General features: G+C 34.3%; 1 protein-coding gene across 2 annotated transcripts in view; it reads left to right on the forward strand.

Moving 5' to 3' along the window:
* Nucleotides 1-1,107: 1,107 nt before the first annotated feature.
* LOC140753803 (SH2 domain-containing protein 4A) overlaps nt 1,108-21,916 on the forward strand; it is a 66,813-nt gene continuing 46,004 nt past the window's right edge. For both annotated transcript variants that reach the window (XM_073088591.1, XM_073088590.1), the window contains exon 1: nt 1,108-1,289. The gene's annotated coding sequence lies outside the window, so the exon portion shown is untranslated. The remainder of the gene's footprint in view (nt 1,290-21,916) is intronic.

A 21,916-nucleotide genomic window follows, 5' to 3' on the forward strand; every position in this document is an offset into this window, starting at 1 on the left:
TTATCAATCTGATATGAAAATCTAAAATAATAGTCAGTCATTGTCAAGGAAACTAATGAGACTACTAAACGCTTTGTTTTTGGAATCAATTCTGAAAATCTTAATAACGGGTAATGTTAGACTTTCTAAAACAAAAAGTAAATGTCATTTACTTTCTCTTATGGAATTGGTAATGGATAATATTATGATAGGGCCTTTAGGTAAGGTATTTGGTGGAAAGTGTTATCTTACTTAATACAAGGAAGGAAAAAGAATGAAGTCTTCGAAATAAATACAGTAGAAATGGAGTTGCGAAAAAAAGTTCACGGATTGAGGTTTAAGTCATCCTATTTATAAAATTTTGTCGCCCCTTCAGCTTGGGGATGGAAACGATTTAGAACATGATTTGAGACTGGGGGAGGCTTGGTCCCCTTAGAGCTCTCCCTCTACCTGTATTATAACATATTTACTCTTATTTATTTTTATTATAACTTATAATACCTATGAGATATATATTATAGTAATTAGAACTTGACCGTCATTTTAATTATCAATAGGTACTGAGTGTTCCTCCTAGGCATTTCCTGGAGCTTAGGTTTTCACCTATATCCCTAAATAATAACAAGGGACCCTCCCTTTGTTCTTAATTTATTGATGCGAATTTCCATGCTTGTATTTCCCAAAAATGTATGACAGCACAGTGATGTACTTTAGACTCATGTGTCGGGCCGGGTTCTTCTTTCCAAGTTTTCAAGATGTCTCAAATTTTCTGGATGCTATACTTAGTTAAAATGAATCATCACATAAGCGTCCTTAGGAAACCCACATGATTGATAGTTTATAAAGTTCTCAAAGGTATATGAGCTAGGTATACGAGATAGATAATATTAAGTATATGGTCTCTTAACCTTTCTCAATCTGAGATGATATGCATTCCTTTGATACTTCTATCACTTCCGTGCTAATTATAAAGAGTCGAGATGCCACAGCTACGTAAAATTTGACTAGAAAGCGATTATTTCCTCCACAATAATGTTTATCTCAAACAAAGAATGCTTGTTGGGAATGGCTCATACTGTACGCAGTTGTGTGTATTCATTTCATTTATTCCGGAACGCCATTCGTCAGTCGAGCGAGAGAGCGCAACCGCTGTACGCGTGGCGCGCGCTGCTGGTACACATTTTTAAATCGCGAATTTGAAAACGTTTTGAATTTCGAACACTATCGTATTCTAGAACGTAGATTTGTGCAGTGTAGTGTTTTGTGGATAGACGCTGTAAGGAATCGGGAATTTCTTCGGTACAGATTAAGTAAGTTAACTTTTTAATTTGAAAAAAGTTGTTTTCTCTTACAGCCAACATTTTTTAGATTTAATACGAGTACGTACTGCTTATTTTATGTTTACGTAAGCTACTCTTCAAAATGCGAGTGGTATTTCTACTTGGGATTAAATTAAGTCGGTAAGCGTTATATAAAAATAAAGCTGAATTTTTTTCGTTATTCCACATTTGTAAAAAAACAAAACAGTTTTATCATAGATTCTAGAGCAAGCGTTTAAAATTCGACATGCCGAATTTTCTTCCGCGACCAAGTTTTTGCATTCAATAATTTCGATCACGCAAGCTAAATATTTGTACTCGCGATACTTTTTTCGCTGATATTCATTTTATATTTTACCTTCTTTTAGCTAAAGAAGATAATTTATGTTGGTTTGAATAATATATGAAGTATTTTTTTGTTCTCACTTTTTATAAAAAATAATATACTTAATCAAGTTTTTAATGAGTTTTTATTGAATTCGCTGTGTATTATTACTATTTCATTGAAACACATCTATATTATTGATGTCATGTTTGCGTATCGTTTATTATAATGTAAAAAAGAACCATAAATTCAAATATTTTTAAAAGGTTTAACTTAACGAGGCACAGTACTCGTAGTGCGGAAAAACGTATTTTAATTAATGAATGAGAGTTAATAATATACACTTACTGCAATCGTATTTTTATCTTCGATCACTAATAAGAACATTTTTATGTATAAAATAGATAAGCGTTAAAAATAAAACACTATCAGTAGGATTTCCGTTCCCATAGAACACTTCATATAAAAAATATAATATAGTTCAAAAAACTAAAAAACACGCTTATATGATAAAATTAACTAAAAAGTAGAAAATCTAAATGAATCTAGGAATCAATTAAGGAACAGTAAATAGTATAATTGTGAAATAAATCTACAAAGTTTGAACGAAATCTGGCCGTTTAAAGTGGGTCAAAATCGCGCCCAAAGAAGTCGGTTACAAACATACAAACAAACATACAAACATACAGGTGAAGCTAATAAAAAGCGTGTAATAAGTTTCCTTGTACTAACAGAAGTACGTATTTATTTAAATAAATTTTATCACAATATTCGTCAGCAATTTGTCAGTCTGTCAGTGGGTCATGTGCAAACCTTGGTTTCATTTTGCGATCAGATTATGCATAAAGATGTAGAGAATTACGAGAAATAAATACTTAGCATACCTTTAGAATTTCAATGACAAGTAAACGTCAAAAATTTTTTTTTGTTAAAACCTTAAATCAACGGATCTTATCGAAACACTAAAAAAAGACTCATAATTTGGCGAATAAAATCAGATCGTGTATTTTTGCTTAAGTAACATTAATAATGTTTGAATTATATGTTAGCGAATCGCGTTAAATTTTCCTTAAATATTTTATGAATGAAATAAATTTAAGGGACATGTATGTAGCATTAAATTTAAAGTTGTGATATATTATAAATCTATGGGTTGGAAAATTACAAATGAATTGCTAATTTAATCTTTCAACTTGTTTGAATCAAGTCTCTCTTCGTGATACGATAGGATTTGCATTTTGCACCACTGTCATACATATGTTAGATTAAGCCGGCTATACACACTCGCCAAGAAACGAGATGAGCCAACGGGAGTATACAAGCAACATTACCATTCTTATATTTTGAAGCGCGTAGGCTTACTGATCCAATTAATTAAGATGTGGAGAACCGAGTAACAGTCAGACATAAAAAACTTTGGCAGTGGCGCTTCATCAACGTGTGACGTTTAGCCACTTAGCATCAGATGGACTGCCAGCAGTGGTGTAACTAGAGGTAAGACTGCGAAAATGTCAAGGGCCCTCGGCCTGACGGGGCCCGCGGCCCAAAGTCCACAAATGTGTATAAACCAGCGAAAAAAAGGGCGTCAGGACCAAACAAACCCTAAAATATGTATTCGTGAACGAAATTTTTTTAAGGCAACATGCAATGAATTTGCCACGGGTTTCTTGGTACAGTTACGCCACTGTCTGCCGGTTTCACTTCGAAGGCTTCCATGGCAAATATTCGAATATATAATTAAATAATTCATAAAGATGGCCTCGACCCGCGCTACATTATTAGGACAATGTTTGTCATATGATAGAGGCTGAAACAATATAGCATGCTATGATATCATATGGCATCAATCTGTAATTTAAGATCTTAATTTGCTAGTTTTGCTCTAATTAACAGTTCAGTTGGCTGCTCACTGATTGGCTTGGGACAAATTCAATAATTAAGTAATTATGTTCGTTTATATAGTCGTCAATTTACTGTCCCACTGCTGGGCACGGTTCTTCTGGTATATTTTCGTTGGCAGGGGCTATCTGGATTCCTTTTGTCTATGTGTAATCGCCACTCGTGATCCTTTCTTGTCAGTTCTCCGGTACATTCCCGTTGTTAGTATTTTCCCATATTTATTTGAAATGTGGAGTATATACTACTTATAAAGGAATATATGTAGGTATATCGTGCTCTAAGTTAGACTCAAGAAAAATATAAAAAATATATTTGATAAATGAGTTTCATAAATCTAAAAGTGCATTACTCTGCAATAACCACATAGGATATATAAAAGACACGGAGGCGCCAAAACGTATGATCAATTTGATCAATATTATTACTAATTGGTAATAACCTTTTTCTTAAATACAAAATCTCAATCAGCTTAAAATGGTGATGAAAAGGAGGTACAAGTTAAGGAGGATGAAAGTTTTTATATGAAAATTTGACGATGTCCGCTCTATACTAGATAATTAAACCAACCAATTAGTTCGTTTAATTATCTAAGGCTCTATAGCCCTAAGTATATATTTAATCTCTTTACCACTTAAGTATAAAACAAAATATGTTAAAACAACATTTATGAATACAAAAAGGCAGCTGTGAGCTAATCATTATGTCAGTTACTCGATTATTTATAAGCAAAGAAATATATTTAGGTACTCAAAAACCGGTTGTATTTTCCGAACGAATATTACGAGATACAACGTAATGTGCACTCAGGCCCGCTCAATCCAGTTTTAATAGTGATTTCTTTCTTTCTTTCTTATATAAACTCACTTGGTAATAGTTTTAGGTGTAATTATTAAAGTTTATGGCGTCTAAAGCTAATTTAGAGGTGGTAGAAGCCGTCGCGGTTCGCTTGTGAAGGTACCAGTCACACTTATTTCTGCCTTATAACAGCAGTGTAGTGCTGTTGTGTTTTAGTTTGAATGAGGTAACTTAGGTACACGAAGCGTTCCGACTTAGTCTTCAGTGGTAGCAACGTATCTGTGGCCGATTACAGGTAGGATTTCAATCCTATCTGGAGTTGATTACTGATGTTCATGGGCAGCAGCGTTAACTCACCAGATCAGATAGACGGTATTCTCCTTTGCTACTTCTATGTGAAGATCCCGTTTCCCGGGTTCACAATAGCCAGAGAGAAATCTGAAAGATGAATTTATATATCTATTTTCGATATTTGTGTATTCGACTTTATGTGTTCATGACATACACGACATAAGCCATCCTTATGTGAGGCCGTGAGTGTAGTGGCATTATTTCCAAAACCCATTACTTATCTAATTCTGAAATCAAAAAGTGAATTCCTGCCCCCATTCCCAAGGTCTAAGGCACCTCGTTCTAAATCGAATCAGACTTTCATTTTCAAATTCCTTTGTTTTAGGTTCAAGGCTATTCCTTACTACGATGTCTGAACGACTCACAACTTTATTTCCTGTGCCATAGAGATGAGTAACTGTATCTGACGCATGTATGTTGTATTTGTGCGACCAGTTTTTGTTGTGATTAAGGATTGTGGGCTGTTGTGCTGTGCACTTTGTAGTACTTTGTGATATTTTAAGAATACTAATGTTAAGAAGAAAAAGAAGAAATAACGTTATTACGTACACACATAACAACGAGAAAAATCCTTAATTAATTACGAAATAGTGGGTTATAGGTAAATAGAAAACTCAAGATACATAACATGACAACACAAACGAATAAAAATACAACAGTTTACTAGATACGTTACAGCATATCCCTATGCTTGTATGTATACAATGCATATGGAAAAGGCACTCACTCAGCATTGATGCCATGGTGTTGCACCACGGCGCTGATTTCAGAGAGCCCACATAGTGACTACATAATAAGTTTGTGAAGGTGGTAGAACCCTTTGTGGTTCGACTCCGGCACCATCGCCACACCTATTTCTACCTAATAACAGCAGTGTTAGGCGCTGCTGTGTTCCGGTTAGAAGGGTGTGGTAAGGGAGACAGACTTTTCCGAGGCGTTCCAGTTTAGTCCTCAGGGGTACCGGCGCATCTGTGGCCGACCTCAGGTGGGAATATCTAATCCTATCTGGGGTTGATTACAGATTTCCATGGGCGGCAGTAGCCACTTACCATCAGGTAGACTGTATGCTCGTCTGCTACTACTATATTATAAAAAAAAGTTACATCTCTTGTAGACTGTATTTTGTGATGTTGTAGGACTTGTGCTGAATCTGTTAGGTCATACGCTCCGAACAATGTTCTTTGAAAGTTTGAACAAAGGAAATAGTTTTAAGAGTGCTCAGTTCTTAAATATATCTTAGCATTTAAATTCCGAAAAAATATGTAGAATTGGGATAAAAATAAAATACCTTAAATTACGTACTCTTAAACTTCTGCTTAATTAGAACTCATTAATAGAAAATGTGATTTATTATCTACGTCTATATTCAATGGTTGAAGATAGATTAAGTCATCATTCTTTCATCACGTGAAATCTTGTGAAAATCTAGTTGTTATAACGTTATCTTTTCATTTAAACAATTATTATACTCGTAAATTTACAGATTGTATAATAAAGTAAATTGTAACACATTCTTATATAATATCTTAGGGTCGTTTCGCATCCTTGGGCACTATAATGTTCATTACGTTAATATAAATAAAATCGGTATAGTGTGAGGCCAACTTGCACATTGAGGGTTCCGTATCATGAAATCTTTAGCTCTATGTATTTTTATAGATAATAGTATTTTTAACATATTTTTATCATGTAGGAGCTATAGATGGAAATGCCTACATGTATTGTGAAAATTAAGGGTTTACCTATTACTGTTTTATATATAAACTGAAAATCGCCGAAAATTCACGATGTCCAAACACATTTATTGTTATAAGAACAATTTGGAATTGCTATTAAGTTCAAGAGATAATCTTATGTAATGGTGCCCCGTTTTACCATTGCCAACGGAATTCTAAAAACGATCTAAAATGTTGATTAAAGAACTCAGATATAATGCAAATTTTAATTAGGTCACCATCATAAAAATAGCCTATTACTGAGTATTATTAATGTTATCAATAGTACTAGTATGTTTGTTTTTGTCTGCAAAGGGTGATAAGATTGTCAAAGCAGATTAACTTACAAATTGGGAATCCCAATCGCTAAAAATATTTTTATCATGGAAATACCAGGTAGTCATTATTTGATATTATCATATGACTTTAGACCTCTTTCAGTATTCCTAATCGCCTTCGAAGAGGAGGATCTGTATATTTTTTTTAATTGCAAGACGTAGCAAAATATAAAAAAGAAAGTATATTAAAAAAAGAAACAAAGAAATAGTAAAGGATTACTCAGTATCCAAAATATATTACATTTATTGTGTTAATTTTACCGAGACGACAATTTAATTAATTAACAAATCATTTAAGTCCTTACGCAATAGGTTTGACAGATATTTTAATGTGGTGAAAGTTTTGAACGAGCGTGTAGTTCCGATGACAGTTGACACATGGCATTGACACCTGTCATCATGGCCTAAGCTTAAAATGATCAATGTAGATTCAGTTTTAATGTCTTGCCCTTCGAACCGGAAAATATGTGTCTGGACATATTAGAAACTTATTTTTAATTTATTAGAATAAAATAAGTGGCAATTTTTTTTCTGATAAGCATTTTATCTGGGGTTGATTAAAGATGTCCATGGGCTGCAAACGTCAATACCATCAGATGGAAAACAAGCTTGTTTGGTTTTACATAATAAAAAACATAATAAAAAAAATGATGTGAGGATGCTGCTGATCGTACCACAACAAATGTATACCACTTTTATCTGCCATTTCGACACTCACGTCGCTCATTGAAATTGATTAGTCTCGAAACACGAATCAGCTGGTTTTCACTTTTAATGCGAAGAAAAGAAAATTAAGATGAAAAATTGATGATCGTGCGTTTTAAATCATCTGAATATTTTAGGTTGAATGTTTACATTATAGTGCATCGTGGAATGTTCGTTTGTTTGTTTGTAATTCTCGTATACATCTACTCGTACTATGCTATTTTTGTAATCCGAGTTAACAGAATAAGGATTACGGATAAAAATGCATTGGTTTCCTGAAAATAGCCAAAAAATTAGGTTTCATACATAGATTAGTAATGATACTTCGCCGCCTTGAAATTGAATGAAGCCGCAAATGGCTTATTATAGTAAGTTCTTTTTTTTAATTCTTGACAAATAAAAACATTTTTAGAGAAAATTTACGAATAAATAACTAATACTGCGTAATTTTCATGATAATTAAATAATTTATAATAATAATTTCAAATATTTTAGGGACATTTTAGCACGGAGACGTGGCAAAAGTTTTTTTCCCCACCTGTTTCAATTCTCAAAACTGGGTACATTCTCTTGTTAGGAGTGAGTAATCTTTACTAATCTATGGTTTAATATAATAAAAAATATTTTTGGGTTTAGAGAAAATAGATAGAATAATAATAATAAACAGATTAAAAATCATGCAATAAATTATCTAAATACGCCAAAAAGCCAGCTATCATAAATATAAACATGAAAACTTCTTAATTTTTAAAATCAAAACACTATATCAATGCTAAACAGTATGCAAAATATTCATAATATTCGTTATTTATAACCGACTTCAAGAAAGGACGAGGTTCAGATATATGGACTAATCCAGCACTTATCTCAATTATTTTTTACTTTGTAGTGACCTAGAAGTCGGTTGCATTTTTTGTTGTCAATATTCAATAGAATGCAAATACCAGATTAGTATAATAAATATAATTAAAAAAAAACTAAAGTACACGCTTTTATAGAAATCAAACTAAAAAATATAAAATAAACTTAGAAATTTTTTAATGAAAAATTGTATTAACAACAAAAAATATATATATTTAATTGTAAAAAAAGCGTGGGGTGCACACTCTCGGTAGTTATACATATTTTACTGACAGACATGAGCAGAAGGGCCAACACTTTGATATTTACAAAAGCACCCCACGCTTTTACGCATCTCTTTCTTGTGAAAAACGGAATTACTCACTGACAAACATACAAGTAAAGCTAATATAAAGCGTGTAAAAATACCAATAATTTATCATAATATTTTTTATTATATTCAACGCAAAGTCACGCCTCTTCACTAGTTTAAAAACAATAATGCGTTGCGTCCACTGTTATTATTTCGCGGCATAATTTGCGAATGTGTCACGCGCCGCCATTTTTTGGTATGCGTATAACGTCCAACTGTCTGTCTGTTACATTGTATTACATTGTCAGTGTACGAGTTGTACGATACGCTTTCTCAGGAATTTATTTACGTAACCGTACTACACATATTTGTGCCTAATAACAGTATAAATTCGGCTGTTCTGTTTTGAAGGGTGTGGTAAGGGATTATAAACATTGAAGGTGATAGACATAGATTAGTAAAGATACTTCGCCGCCTTGACATTGAATGAAGCCACAAACGGCTTATTAGTAAGTACCATTTTGAATTCTTGACAAATAAAAACATTTTTAGAGAAAATTTACGAATAAATTACTAATACTGCGTAATTTACATAATATTACAGTAATTATTTCAAATATTTTAGAGACATTTTAGCACGGAGACGTGGCGCAACTTTTTTACGCAACTATTTCAATTCTCAAAACTGGGTACATTTTCTTGTTAGGAGTGAGTAATCTTTACTAATCTATGGTGATAGAACCCTCTGTGGTTCGACTCCAGCGACACTTGCTACACCTATTTCTGCCTATTAACAGCAGTCTTAAGTGTGCTGTGTTCCGGTTTGAAGGGTATGGTAAGGGAGTCATACTTTCTTGGTAGCAACCCGAGATAGGATCCTCATCCTATCTGGCGTTGATAACAGATTTCCATGGAAGGCATTTAGACTTTAATATGACGTAAATTGCATGCTCGTTTGATATTTTTGGTACCAAAGCAGTTTTGAACAGCAGGGCGTCCGAAAATTTTAGTGTTTATAAGCAAAACTTAAATGTTAATGGCTGACTTTTTAATATTACATTACGTCAGCGCTGCGCCGAACTTTGTTGGAGGTCGACCTAACAGGAACAAAGTTATTAGGAGTCGCCACATGCATGTAATAAAAAGTCTCGCGGGAATTAACAAATTCACGATTCGCGATACTATAATTAATTAACTATTTATTTATCATGTAAATTACGCAGTATTAGTTATTTATTCGTAAATTTTCTCTAAAAATGTTTTCATTTGTCAAGAATTCAAAAAAAGAACTTACTATAAAGCCGTTTGTGGCTTCATTCAATTTCAAGGCGGCGAAGTATCTTTACTAATCTATGAATATACACTATACATTCATATATAAGGAGTTAGGACCATTGTACCATATAATTATATAAGAATTTCTACTATAATTTTTTTTTTTAACTAATTCATAGTTTTAGAATACCTATCAGCTTTGCAGGTCCTTTGTTAGGTGCTTAATCGGCCCTAGCTGTACATATGTATGATTAACATTAATTTCTCACAACAATCACGTTTATGTGTCACGTCACTGCACATAAAATGTACTCTGATCTCAAATGTTACGATAACACATCCATTTGATTCTACATTCATGTCCCTTCCTACTCCGCGATTGAACTCAAGAACTCATATGTTATTCTACTACATGTAACCGTTAATAGAATGAGCGCATAATACATACATATAACATATACATTTTGTTCTACATTCATGTCCCTTCCTATTACACGTTTAAACTTTTAAGAACTTTCGCGTTTCCCAAATGACTGTTAATCGACAGAACACATAATACCAGTAAAATGTACGTAAGTCTTATGATAACGCATCCATTTCACTCTATGTCCACGTCCCTTCCTACTCCATGATTAAATTCGTAATTCTCGTGTTACTTTACTACATGTTACTGTTAATCGAACTGTGCACATAATACCATTGAAATGTACGCACACGTTAGTGTTACGATAGCACGTCCATTTCGTTCTACATTCATGTCCCTTCCTTTACGATTAAATTTAAAAATAGAATAGAGTAACTTCGGAAGTGTGATACAACTCATTACCATAAAGATTACCAAATACTTACAAATGCTTCGCGCGTTGCGGATGTCAACGAAGGTGTGGTAATAACAACTCTATATGAATAACTAATTGTTTTTAAACTTTCTATGGAATAAACAATACACGTTCCCAGTCAAGAAGCTCGGCAAGATAAATAATCATGTTAAATTATTGGCGCGCCACGCCATAGAGATTAGTTATATTTAGTTCAAGCTTTTTAAAAATAGGGTTCATTCTTTTGTCACATTTAGAATAAGCTTTTCTTAATTTGATTTTATTTTGTGTTCATAAATATTGTGTAACCATATAGGACATAATTATGGCAGAAAAAATAAATAAAAAATATTCTCGATATACTACCTGATAATACACATAGCGCGTCCATTTTAAGCAATAGGTACTTTTGTCGCGATTAAAAAATCTTCTAACACATAATTTAAGAAAACAGATGTAACACATAATTAATTACTTTTCATGCGTAAAGAAATATTTTTTTATTTCTCTAAATGTGATAGGTATGAATGCAGCTATTAATACCATAGGTTCTCACATGCCTACATAAGTACCCAAACTTTTTTATTCCCCCACCATCCGCCTAATAACAGCAGTGTGGCGCTGCTGTGTTCCGGTTTGAATCGTGTGGTAAGGGAGACATACTTTTCCGAGGCGTTCCAGCTTAGTCCTCAGGGGTAGCGGCGCATCTGTGGCCGACCTCAGGTAGGAATATGTATTATTTGTGGTTGATTACAGATGTCCATGGGCGGCAGTAGCCACTTACCATCAGGTGGACTGCATGCTCGTCTGCTACTCCTATATTATATAAAAAAAACCCGTCAGAAATTTCGACTACAAATGCTACTTATCTTATCTTAAGTATCCGTATCTTTACTCAGAATAATACAGAATTAACTTGCTAGTATCTCAGTGTACGCGTAACTGAGGCAGCGATAGCGACACGGCGATTATTTTCCATTTCTGCTCCAAATACGATCAACAAAGGTCCGCTTATCGCATTTCTGCTGCGCACGCGCATTCCCCGTTGTAGGCGTAGGTCATTGTTTGGAACGTCAGTCAATCGTTTCTTGTAAAGATAATTGTCATTATGTCGATTTAGTAATGATAATTAGATAATTGTAGTGTGTAATTATGTAGGTAGGTAGAACCCTTCGTGGTACGACTGAAGGCACCGCCTCACCTATTTCTGCCTAATAACAGCTGTGTTAAGCGCTGTTGTGTTCTGGTTCGAAGTGTGGTATGGAGAAATACTTTTCTGAGCATACCAGCTTAGTCCTCAGGGATCGCGGCGCGTCTGTGGCCGACCTCAGGTAGGATTCTAATCCTATCTAGGGTTGATTAAAGATGTCCAAGGGCGGTAGTGACAACACACCATTAGACGAACTTCCTCATTTGCTAATTTAAGTTGGTTAAGAATAAAATACGTTTTTATGATTGATTATTGTAAAAAGTATAACTAATGTCTATTAAACTACTATAAAATGTGTACGTAGTTACATACTATTAGTCATTATAGGGTTATTTCAATAATTTTATTACAATTGAACGTAAACCCAAAGTATATGCGAGTTTATATATTTTCTAGATATAGGGATATAGAGAGTTCATATATTTTATAGATGTGTCGTTGGATTCGTGTACATTATAGGAGTGACATAAGCTTTATTTTTCTATAATAATTTTCTAGTTATAGATTTGTCTCCAATACTTCTTTCCGTAAATGACGTATACCTCCGATATTTATAGAAAGAAATACAGGCGAAGAGAAAGTTTTACCATCCGACGTGACGTCCCTCGTGGCGGAGCGGTCACCATACCGGTCTGAGGCGCAGGGAGTCCCGGGTTCGATCCCCGGCCAGATAGATATCTAAATGATGAATTTAGGTTTCTGTTTCTGGGTCTGGATGTTTGTGTATCTGTATCTGTGTGTCCATGGCACCCACGATACAGGGATTCCTAGTATGGGACTGTGAGTGTAGAAAGCGTCTTGTCTTATCAAGTTATATACTTATTTATTTATTTGACCAACACAAAGTCGCGGTATAAGACCAGACTTAATGCTAAATAGTATTTTTTGCCTACATACTTCTATCTCGTAGATAAAGGTTCTCATAACGTTCAAAAGAAACATATATAGCCCACGTGATGTCACAAATAACGACTTTATGGTATGCGAGTACTAGGACACTTACACACAGCATTAATTTCTGCCTAACAACAGCAGTGTTAAGTTGCTGTGTTCTGGTTTGAAGGGTGTGGTAAGGGATACATACTTTTTCGAGGCGCTCCAGTTTAGTCCTCAGGGGTAGCAGTGCATCTGTGGCCGACCTCAGGTAGGAATATCTGATCCTATCTGGGGTTGATTCCTGATGTCCATGGGCAACAGTAGCCACTTACCATTAGGTGGACTACATGCTCGTCTGCTATAGTTCGCGCCAAACTGCTAATCCGCTCTGAAGTTGTTGCGAGCAGGTGTAGTCATACAATTTGCTATGGCGACGCGATTCATTTCTATATTCAGAGCGAATTAGCAGTTTTACGCGGCATATACTCCCATATTATTTAAAAAAAAACAATCTGATACAGACATGATTTTCACAAACAAAGATTTTCGATCGATTCGATCACTCAAATTCGATCACAAATCAAACCGAACATCGATCAAATCTAAATAGAATTGAAGATACTTGGAGTCAGCTACTTACCATATAAACAAGTATGGTTACCGCATCATTCAAACTGGAACACAGATAATGCAACTAATACGACAGAGCAATGTCACTTGCTTACATCGCATTTGAAAAAGTTGTGTGTAACGGCCTTTAGATCTGTTTAACAGGGTTGCCAACACAAGCTTCTATTTATTTATTTTAAGTGATCTCATCAACTAAGTAGTGTATGTATTATTCTTATTGTTTCTATTTATGTCCAGTTTTGTACGGATCTTTAATGGAAGATGGTAGAATTCTTCGTGGTTTAACACCGGAGGCACCACCGACACACGTTTTTCTGCCTAATAACAGTGTTCCGCGCTACTGTTTCGCTTTGGAGAATGTGGTAAGGAAGACACACTAATCTGAGGGGTTTCAACTTAGTCCTCAGGGTAGCAACGTGGTAGTCAACCACAGGTATAGTCCGCGCCAAGTTGAGAGTCCGCTCTGAAGTTGTTGAGAATCATAGCAGGTGTAGTCATAGAATTTGCTTTGGCGACGCGATTCATTTCTATATTCAGAGCGAGCAGTTTTATGCGGACTATACAACGCTTATATTATCTGGGGTTGAAGGCAGATAACCATAGGCCGTAGTAACTTTGCTACTTTTATTTTATAAAACAATACATTTTAAATTTAACTTAACACACTTTTTAAGTTAACTTTAATGTTAAGTGACAGCCCTGCACACCACTGACCGGTCCCCGTCCTGTTTAATGTAATCGTATTATGTTTTGCACTTGCCTGGCTTTGTGGACTGGTTTCTAGACTTCTTAGTGTCGTATAAACATACTAACTTTAACGCGCAACTTTGTCTACGTGTACTTTACTTTGTTATAGTCCGCGTAAAACTGCTAGTCCGCTCTGAATATAGAAATGAATCGCGTCGCCATAGTAAATTGTATGACTACACTGCTCGCAACAACTTCAGAGCGGACTAGCAGTTTGGCGTGGACTATACAAACTTTTATTTTACTTTAAATTGATTAAGCTGAAATTTTGTATGCGCGGTCTATGTTAGATTAGTGATGTCATTCTAAGAAAAATATTTCGGACGACCTAAGAAGGGCGAATTATATATTATGCACCCCCATGACATGGGGAATGAAAAGGTTTTCTGAGAAGTATGAAAAACAAAGTGACGTTCCAAAAAAATTTGTTTTATTTGACTTTAGGATATTCTATGGGTATGTAATTAGTGCAACATACACATATTATGTAACACTTTTATTGAGAAAAGTTTAGCTTAAGTTCACTGCAGTAAAAGTAGTTTTATTTGGTTCCACACAATAAAAAATAAGTTTCAGCTCTCGGCTTTGAGAGAATTCTCTGCTGTAGTATATGATGGAAGTGATATAGAATATTGTATATACATTTTTTGTCCTTTCAAGGAACATATGGTGTGCAAAAACCAGCCGAACAGATGCGTAGCGGAATTGCGAGCGTAATCTGCTACAGATGTCCATATTTCGTGCAAAATCATGACGCGGTGCAATGTAGTGGTGTAAATATAGGGTGGCAATCATAGATTAGTAAAGATACTTCGCCGCCTTGAAATTGCATGAAGCCACAAACGGCTTATTAGTAAGTTCTTTTTTTGAATTCTTGACAATTAAAAACATTTTTAGAGAAAATTTATGAATAAATAACTAATACAACGTAATTTACTATAATAAATAAATAATTATTTCAAATATTTTAGGGACATCTTAGCACGGAGACGTGGCAAATTTTTTTTACGCAAATATTTCAATTCTCAAAACTGGGTACATTTTCTTGTTAAGAGTGAGTTATCTTTACTAATGTTTGAACTTTTTACTAAAACAACCTCTGGTTTTTTAATCATATTTGTGTGACAAACAGATCAAATCTTATTTGTACACTTTATCACTGTCACCAAATTGTTATAGATATGTTATCTTTTTAATATCTTTAAATGTATTTGTAGCAATTAATCCAGTTCGTCTGATCCATGCTTGACCGTGTTTTGCTTATTATCAATGACTCGGTTACACAAACAAAAACAATAATTTTCATGTCGGATTAGGTAAATGACTGAATAGATCTATTTTTATTAATATTAATGCGATAAGAAATGATGTGATTAAATCTTATCGATCAATGATTTCGCGGGAATATTTTTGCGACATTTGTTTGGATGGACGAATGCATATTTTGATTTTAAGATATCTTTTTCCTGTTTATTTAGACGTAAGTAGCAAAAGAGCATGTAGTCCATTTACATTTAAGTGTTAATTGAAGAACATCTATAATCAATCCCAGATCGGATTAGTATCCCACCAGCAAAAATCGGTTGCTCCCTCGTAAGGTTTTTAGGACACGTCATAAAATACACTTATACTAGGTGTGCCTATAAGCGTATTCATCCCTTACCACACCCTTCTGACGAAAATACATCAGTGCTTAATACTGCTGTTTGCAGAAATAGGTGTGGCGGTGGTGCTTCCGCAGTAAAACCTCGAAGGAAGCACCTTTATTTTATCTATGATTGAATCTAATCGATCATTTTCGCAGTAATGTTTGCGCGATTTATTTGAACAGGTAGATGAAAATCTTTTATTCGTAGAAATCAATTTCCTTTTACAGTAATAATATTACGTAAATATTTACGATCGTACGATGGTACGATAGTATCGTTGTTAAGGTGTACGATAATATTTTCGTTCTACAAAATGAAATCATTGTTGTCTGTCAGATAACAAAATTGCGTTTCAGATTTCAAGTTGATTTTAAACAACAAATAGGTAAGGAAATTTCTGTTTTTGTTAAGACCGCCTATGTTTTGATGGCCATCGACTCATCGGAAATTCATTTTGAAAACCATGTAATTATTTATTGTGTTTTTAAGTTGATACCATCGTTGTATGTATTTCTGAAGCAGTATAGCACACAGTAACAGTAGTACTTGACGGTTTGAAGAGTGTGTAAGATCCTTAAAGTTCTTATTTTAACCTTAGAGCTTTATAAGATTTGCTCTGTTTTAACAGGACTCACTGACCACTTTCTTAAGATTGTAATAGAGAACGTGCACGCAGATGACGTGATGGTAAGTGAGCACTACCTCTCATGGCCATCTGTAACCAACTCAATATTGAACAGGTTCTACCTGAAGCCGTTGACAGATGCGTTGCCACGCCAAAGACCAAGATGTTCCTGGAAGCACTAATATGTGAGTCAGTAGCACTACCATGAGTTGGCATAGAAACGCCACGATAGAAATTGTAAATAGAAAACTATTGTCATTTTGCTAGTGAATAACATAACTACTATCGTTACGGTATTTCTTGACAACGTCTGTCAAATTAATGACTCATGGGACCGAATTTGTATGGCAATAGATCATAATGACATTAGCTAGCGATTTGATTTCGATAGGTTTTCTACGTTACGAGTGGCTCACACTACGGATTTTAGTTCTACGAGTAACCACCAGAGGCGCTGTACAATTTTTCATACATTTATTTTACGCAGTCGCTAGCGAGTAATACTTTTGTAAACTCATGGTAGTGCTACAGCTGACTCGCCTAATTCAAAACTTAACTGTGCCTAATAAAACAGTATGGTCGCTTGCTACTTATTAATAAAATAATATTCTATCTATCTTCAGCCCACGTTAGTCCACTGTTGGACGTAGGTCTCTCCCAAGGGACGCCACTTACCCGGATCTTCGGATCTCCTCATCCAGCTAGTTCTCGCCGCCCGGCGCAGATTTTTTTTATAATATAAGAGTAGCAGACGAGCATGCAGTCCACCTGATGGTAAGTGGCTACTGCCGCCCATGGACATCTATAATCGACCCCAGATAGGATTAGATATTCCTACCGGAGTGCGGCCACAGATGCGCCGCTACCCCTGAGGACTAAGCTGGAACGTCTTGGAAAAGTCTGTCTCCCTTACCACACCCTTCAAACCGGAACACAGCAGCGCCTAACACTGCTGTTATTAGGTAGAAATAGGTGAGGCGGTGGTGCCGCCGGAGTCGAACCACAAAGGGTTCTGCCACCTTCAAATCAAGAAATCACGTGAAAGATCATCGCGCTACCTTGCAGGGGGGTCTTACACTACGTTTGCCTATTAACATACTATTATAGTCATTATTTTGTTTACTTGGGGGATTTCACAGCAATTAATCGTAGTGATCTGAATCATCTCAATTACCTAATTCGGAAAAATCCTAATAATTTTAATGGTTGTTTAACGAGTTATACATAACATCCTTACATGATAATCGTATGTAATTAGTACTAAGTACAGAAACGATTAACTGATTAGATAATTTCTAACACGGTAATGCCTATAACATTAGCCTTAAGCCACGATTACTACATATTATTAAAATTAACTCCAGAATTTATCGTCGCCCTTAGTAAGTAAGTATTGAAGGTGGTAGAACCCTTTGTGGTTCGACTCCGGCGGCACCACCACCACACCTATTTCTACCTAACAACAACAGTATTAAGCGCTGCTGTGTTCCGGTTTTAAGGGTGTGAAATCTGTGGTAAGGGAGACACTTTTCCGAGGCGTTCCAGCTTAGTCCTCAGGGGTAGCGGCGCATCTGTGGCCGACCTTAGGTAGGAATATGTAATCCAATCTGGGGTTGATTACAGATGTCCATGGGCGGCAGTAGCCACTTACCATCAGGTGGACTGCATGCTCGTCTGCTACTCCTATATTATAAAAAAAAGAAAAATTAACTAGGTCAAAATAATAAATATTTAAAGAAATTATTATATACAGTAAAGTGCATTTTGGTTCGACTTTGAATGCACCACCGACACACCTATTCTGTCTTTTAACATCTGTGTTAAGCGCTGTTGTTATTTGTTTCAATGGCCCTTCCATTATGGTTCCATATTATACTTATATGGGGAATTCCATACCAATATGGGGAAAAAGAATATATTGATGTGAAATTAAATGTAGGTTATTGTTCTGGTCAATACATATCTATACTTCTATACTAATATTATAAAGAGGAAAACTTTGTTTGTTTGCTTGATTGTAATGAATAGGCTCAAAAACTACTGGACCGATTTTAAAAATTCTTTCACCATTCGAAAGCTACACAAGTAACATAGGCTATATTTTATATGAAATATACTTGATAAATAGATTTTGAGGTACAAAGTTTGCCGGGTCAGCTAGTAATTAATATAATCAAGTAGGTTGGTAGCTACGATAATTTGACTTTAAAGTTAGGTGTAGGATGTCATGTTGTTAATTTGGAATACCGAAATTGTGACTGATTATTACTTAATAATTATATTAATGTAAGCTATATTGTTATAAAAATGATTACCAAAAGAACTGAAAACTATAAAACTGTAAGCAAATAAAAAATAGTTGGGTAAACTGTAAGCAAAGTCAAAGAAAAAAAGGTGATCATAATTTGGAATACTATATTCCAAATTATCTGCACCATAAGTCAAATGAAGCTTTTGGAGTTTTTTAGATTGACTAAAATTTTGATAATGTTCTTAGCTTTCGTTTTGTTTTATTCTTTTTATTATTACAGTTTAATAATTTTCTAACCATTTGATGTATTTTTTATTGGGCTAAGCCATTTTCTTCTCTACTTATTCCCAAAAAACAAACCAGTATTCCAAATTTGCTGCAGTTCCCTATACTATTAAGTAATACGAAATTCTAATGTATAGGTACCTCTCCAGCGTGAACTAAACATACGTATGTTTTATAGATATAATCTAGTTTTAAAATGTTTCCTCATTCCCAAGATTGTATCAAATTAACATGAGATAACATTACTCGTTAAGGTGCTAACAAGATTTCACTTCTTTTTTTAAAATATACTTAATATAAATATGAATAAGATTATAAAGATTAAATGTTCACTCTAATTCAATAATCTACATGGTCTATGTCATGTGAAAGTATTTTATTTCTTCCAAACTCACTATTTTTTGCCACTTTACAATGACGCAGTTTTATTTCTGTTATGTATAGAGTTGATTACATGTATGTGGTCAGTGATCACTTACCATCAGGTGGAATCAAGCTCGTATTATTCAACTTCAGAGACTTTAGATTCTTTGGCATGCCCTGCAACTTAAAAGGCTTGACTGATTTTAAAAAATGATGTATTTACATCCGCTTGCAGTTAATTATTTTTAAACAACCGAGTGTTTGATTTTTCATTATTTCATTAATCATTTGATTATTTATTTTTGAAAAAAGTCCTGTTAATATATTGGAACAATTAATGGGTTAATACAATCAATACAATTAATACAATCTCGTATAAATTATAAATATTTAGCAGTAAGTTCTCGATATTTCAATTTAGAACTATGTAATGTCACATCGTGTTAAAAATCTATCTTATCCATTTGATATCAAATGTTTGTTTCATCTTAGTATTACGTAAACATTACATAAGGGATTTAAACACAATAGGGATGGTGATTCTTTCCGAAAAAGATGGATTCTTTAATTAATTCGAATCGAAGTGTAATGAATCGATTCACAAAAAAATCAAGGCCCAAAGAATCGATTTTCCAAAAATGTATCATGTCAGCTATAGAAGTGCGAAGTAATGAAAAAAAAAACAATGAAATACATATCTATCAGCAAAAAAAAGTCTATAAACACTCAAATCACCCACGAAAAGATCGACTTTCCATTTTTTAGGATGAAAGATCGATTCACCGAATCGATCCATTACCTACTGGAGATCGATTATAATAATCGATTTTTTTGGTCCAAAAAATCGATTCTTCGATTAATCGATCTCAGATCGCCATCCCTATAACAAGGCTCGATACGAGCTACGGAAGAACGGTCGCAAGTAATGAGCAAAAAGGTGGAAATGTTAAATCTTAATAAAACACTTTATTTCGTATTTCATCATTACGTAAGTTGTTACGTGATTATCTATAAGTATAGTAATAGTGAAATTGGGCGTTACTCGTGCTCTTAAGAAGTGAACTTGAAAATGACTCTCACTTTCGTAAAGTGAAACAAAAGCGAAATTTATTTTATATTCATATTAATGAGCCCGAGCAAATGTTGTCCTACGCCTGTTATTTTCATCAAAAATACAGACTCACAAACTGTCATAAAACATATTCAGCAGTTTGGGATATTAGTGTGTTATTCCACGCGTGTGTATTGTACAGATATTGAACATTTTCTGTCAGACAAAACATTTTTCTATAAACGTCTAAACGCTTTCTACACTCACAGCCCCACACTAGGATTCACTGTATCGTGTTGCCATGGACACACACAGACGAATACACAAACACCCAGACCCAAAATCACTATCTAAATTCATCATTCAGATATCTGTCTGGCCGGGAATCGAACCCGGTACCCTTTATAATGTTAAATTATGTTATAGTCCTCGTAAAATTGCTAGTCCACTCTGAATATAGAAATGAATCGCGTCGCCATAGTAAATTGTATGACTACACCTGCTCACAACAACTTCAGAGCGGACTAGCAGTTTGGCGCGGACTATACCCTTTACAATGTTATGTTAATGTTGTCTATACAATGTTAACTTCTATACTACAAATCACATACGTGTGAATTATTCATGGACACATGTTTTATCTTGTTTAGCAAACATATTTATCTCTACAAGCCTCTGATAAATCTGACAAATCCTTTGTTGTGTTGTTTGTTATTTACTAGGAAACGCAATAATATAGGTAAAAGTGAATAATATTATATTAAGGCTTAATTTTTTTTTAGTTTGTGTGAAACCAAAAATACAGTTATAAAATGTCTTTTTCATTATTATTTATTTTGAATAGAATACATACCTACATTGAAAAATACATATATTTGTGTGCTTTTATACATGACATTTTATTACTAAAATTAGGCCTTAAGCTATTTTTGATATATGTATATGATTATCTCATTGAAATTGGTGTGTTTGAAAAGGTTTAATTAAAATATTTATAAATAATATCTGCAATTTCTATTTTAAATCTATTTTTAAATCTTCGTTTGTTACTCTGTACATATTTATTTATTTAATTTTTGAAATACCCTAAACTAAGGGTAAAAAGATGGAACTTAATGCGTAATGGCGTTCTCTGCCAACTTTGGGCGATGGCGATTTGTGGTAGGCATTTACGGTAAAGTATAATAAACCGAACACTATTATACAAACAGTATCTATCTTTTTGTAATAAAACTGTCTTTCACATACATTTAAACAAGTGTAAATTTAAAGTTCTGTCCTTATTATCACCGGTAGTACGTACAAGAAGTGCATCTAACTGAACGAGCTATGTTTTCGCCGAGTGAAAGTGCCGGTGAATATTGGTTTGTAACGAGTTGTCACCTCGGTTATGTCACTGTTGTGTGAAAAAAGCTTAACTCGTTATATTTTGGTAAAGAAATTCAATTTAAATTGGCTTTTTATTAAATTTAAACAGCAAACGAGCATGTCTTGCCACTTGATGGTAGATACCGCCACACCTATTTCTACCTAATAACTGCAGTGTTAGGCGCTGCT

Source organism: Epargyreus clarus, unplaced genomic scaffold, assembly GCF_041222505.1.
Source record: "Epargyreus clarus isolate Ecla_fem2 unplaced genomic scaffold, WU_Ecla_fem_2.2 ptg000027l, whole genome shotgun sequence".
NCBI lineage: Eukaryota > Metazoa > Arthropoda > Insecta > Lepidoptera > Hesperiidae > Epargyreus > Epargyreus clarus.